The following is a 3,920-nucleotide window of genomic DNA, read 5'->3' as shown; positions in this document are numbered from 1 at the left end:
GAAGGCTATTTTTACTAAAAACAAGACTCACTTTTCTTCATGTCCAACAATAAAGACTGGATCAGTGAAGATAATATGTGTTTTTTTCTTATTAAGAAAATGTTTATTCACTGTCCCTAAAGTAACAAATGAAACAAAATGAATCGATGTGTTATCAGAAAACATGTTTTTTTTAAAACACAAAATTTTATCTGTACTGTGAAACAACCAAATTTTCACTACTTCTGTAGGACTAAATTCTCCCACAATCTGAAATTTATCCTCTTCATGAAGGTAAGCCCCCTGAATGCTGAAACCTTCAGGTTAAGTATTTGCCTTTGGACCATACACAGGACACACCATGTGGTTGGGGTTTGGTTTAAAAGGCTTTCTGGTTTTCCCTCTTTTTCAAATATTTTTTCAGAAACATAGCAGTCATCACAAAACTGCTATGAGTTTGTAAACTACTATGATCTTAGTAAGACCATCAATAACTGAATTTTTTAATTTTGGCAACAGTACATTTAACTGTAATGTCTTAAGAGTAATTCTTCTGCAAAGCATCTGAGTTATTCCTCATGGCAAAATAGATACATTTTTCCTCAGTTCTGTTATTGCCCAGGGAAAGACAGGTGACTTTTTTTAAACACTAAGAACCATAACTTTAAGAAAGCAGAGGTACTGATTTCCTAACTTACAAAAACTTTTATTACTTCTACTTTCTCATTCAAAGCTTTGCGGGGTGGAAATGATGTACTCCACTTACAGAAATTTAAAACCTTCTGTTTCAACCTTGTGAACAAAACTAAAAGCTTCTCAAATTTAAACACCTAATTTGTTTTAATTCATCCATCTCCATACTACTGACAGTGGCGGTGTTGGGTCAAGAAAATGAACGCTGTTCTTTTCTCCAGGACAGTGAGACTACGGCCCTCCTCCAGCTGAATGACCTTTCACAGCACACCGTGATCCTGATGGCAGGAAAGGACCTTCTGAAGCACTGGGGGAATAAACAGCATAGCCAACAGAATATGGAGTGGGAAGACTTGCCACCTGCTGTAAAATGCTGCAAACATTCAATGGCATCTCAGACACCGCTGAGGCCAACGGTGAAAAATGAAATTGCTCAGCCTTCTTAAAAAATGTAAAGCTTCCATCCAACATGATCCCAAAGGAAACAGGCAACCTTAGATTCTTCCCAATGCCCATACCCCCCATCCAAATATTGCCTACGTTATTTTCCAGTGTAAACAAAGAATTTCAAAACAGACTTATTTAAAACCTTCCAGATTTCCAAGACCTGTTACCAGGAATCCTGTCACTAATCTTCAAAGCTCTTCAAATACAAAAACTTGAATTTTCTAGGTACTTCATTTTAAGTCCTTACAACACAGGCCAAGAGATGCACACACTATGAGTAAGTGCTCACAAAGGATTAGATCGGTTCAAGTACAATACTACAGTAAATCCTGAAATGTACTTTCAAGTAGCAACCAAAGATCCATTAAGAAGTGGCACAACTCCTCTGTACTTGTTTACTACTTTTCTGCCCTAAAGAACAGAGCAGAGAAGACTAAACCTATGCCCCTGGGTTCTGCCAGACAGGTTACTGAAGGTGATGATTATAATCATTATGAGGATTATCAACGCTATCAGAACCTATGAAAGAAAGCCACATGCATCTAATCTTTGGTTGAATAAATCAAGCAAAACAAAAAATTCCTTGCAAACACACTGTCATTCTGCTCAACAGAGCTGCTGTTCAGCTTGCCTACCATTTAAAAGGTACATCTGAAAATCAAAATTCTATTATAAAAGCCAGATTACTTAATTTAAAAATAAAAAGTGTGCACAGAACTACAGAAGTATGACATGAACCATGCATCAGTGTGAATTTCAGCATGACTGCAGTAATACAAATGAATCAGCTCATATACTGAGCCGTACTACGTGCTCAGCAGAGTCCTTCCAGATAGAGGACACATTCCAGTCATTACTCTATGGCTACTTACTCAGCTGTGATTTAATAAAAGAATTTTAATCAAGTTTGAGCTCATTATGCCAAAACCAGGTTAGCTTTTTCTGCAGCTATGCATGTTCCATTTTAGTTTCTCATTGGCAAGCAAAGCCTCTTTCTGCAGGTCAGAGGTAGGGGCAGAGCGAGGGGATGCTCTTCCAGCTATCACCACCTCCTTATATTGGCAGATGAAACACGGACACTTAAAACCTAGGAACTTTTCCTCTGAAAATGAAGAGTGACAAAACCAAATTTTTCATTTCTCTTCACCCATGCTCACAGTATGATTCGTTTTATTCACTTCTCCCTCAAAGTCTGTGGACATGGTCTACTCTAACTACTTTCAATTAGGTTTGAATGTTCAAAATCGTGTTCCAGGATGCATATTCAGATAACAAAATAACGCCCCAATGTCAAGAATGCAGAGTGGGAGATGAAAACCCAAGACACTCCAACACGCAACTTTACTGATTCTTCTATCCCCATGGTAGGTGTGCCTTGTTACTCTACAGAAAACAGAAGCTCAGCCATACAGCATACTGAACATAAACATCTCTGAGCATCAGTTCCTGTCAGAGGCTTAGCTTTTTATTATTTGACTTGTGATGACTTAGTAGCTAATGGTTATCATTAGTCCAACGTCAGAGAAAAGCAGACAATTGCTATTCCTCGTGTAAATTACAGAAACAGATGATTCTAACTGTTAACTTGAATCCTGATTTTCCCCACACATCTTGCTTCAATACGTACTATAACCTGACTGGGTTTTCCCTGGGCCAATCAGGCTGCACAGGTGTTAATCTACAGAAATGTAACATAATTAACCATTAATATAATTTAATTTAAAATAAGCATCTATCAAGTGACTGTGTTGGGGGAAAAAAAATCTGAATTTTCTCATACCCTGGCATAAAACTACAATGTTATTATAATTAAAACATGTGTCTTCCAATTTCAAACAGAAATTCTGATTTTTAACCAAATTAATCAGTCCAGTTGCTCTATCAATTAGAATTTTCTCTTAATTACTTCTTGAAGATACGTGATAATAACTGAAGTCCCACTGCCAATTATGAGGATCTGCTGACTTACAGGAACAGATTTACTCCCTCACAGCCCCAGATTCATAGCCAAATGTAAGATAATCCCCCAGGATTAGAGCTGCAGGATTGGTGTATAATGTTTTAACTACCTGACCTTCCTGAGAGCAGGCTCAGGTGGTGCTGCCTGCCCCGCACAGACACCAGTGACCCCGGCTGTACCTGCGTGTGCGAGGGCAGCTGGAACACAACAGGGAGAGCTGGCTCATGCTCTCAAAACAGGGACCAGCAGGGTGCCACATCCCTCATGGAACCCTATGGCACAGCTACCCCCACCCTACCTCACTGCAGTGTTACATTACACCCAAGCACAACAGCTGAGGCAAGAAAAGCTCCATTTCACCACTTAGGTCAAGCACTTGTCAAGACATCTTACTGTCTTTATCTACATCTGAAGCAGACCTTTGGATAAGTGTGTGTAGAAAACATGCTTCATAAACCCACATATCTCCAAGAAGCAGAAGAAGGTGAGAACTGACTGCCCACATTCAGGTAGGCACCAAGCCTCAGTTGGTCAACTGCTGTTCACCAGTGTTGTAAAAATGTAACTACAGGTCTGACTCCAGATGCACAAACAGTCTATGAACTGCAGGTCTGGCTGCATTTAGAAGAACCATTCAGATTCTGGAACAGCATGATTTATTGGATCCAACATACAACGTTCCTCTGGACTGAGGGTGAGAATGCATTAACTGCAGAGTACCTACATACAGCACTATCAGTGCCATTGCAATCACAAGCTTAATGCCCTAGGTCAACGCTCAGCACAGCTGAGGACACAAGGCTTACCAAATGAATCTGTGTCTCTGCTGGGTGGGGGGGGG

At 39.7% G+C, this 3,920-nt stretch overlaps 1 protein-coding gene across 2 annotated transcripts in view; it reads right to left on the bottom strand.

Moving 5' to 3' along the window:
- ITGA6 (integrin subunit alpha 6) overlaps positions 1–3,920 on the bottom strand; it is a 41,661-nt gene that overhangs the window by 25,147 nt on the left and 12,594 nt on the right. The window lies entirely within an intron of this gene.

This window comes from Onychostruthus taczanowskii, unplaced genomic scaffold, assembly GCF_017590055.1.
Source record: "Onychostruthus taczanowskii isolate IOZ18803 unplaced genomic scaffold, ASM1759005v1 scaffold20, whole genome shotgun sequence".
NCBI classification, from domain to species: Eukaryota; Metazoa; Chordata; class Aves; order Passeriformes; family Passeridae; genus Onychostruthus; species Onychostruthus taczanowskii.
This window is presented reverse-complemented; position numbering and strand designations above follow the sequence as displayed.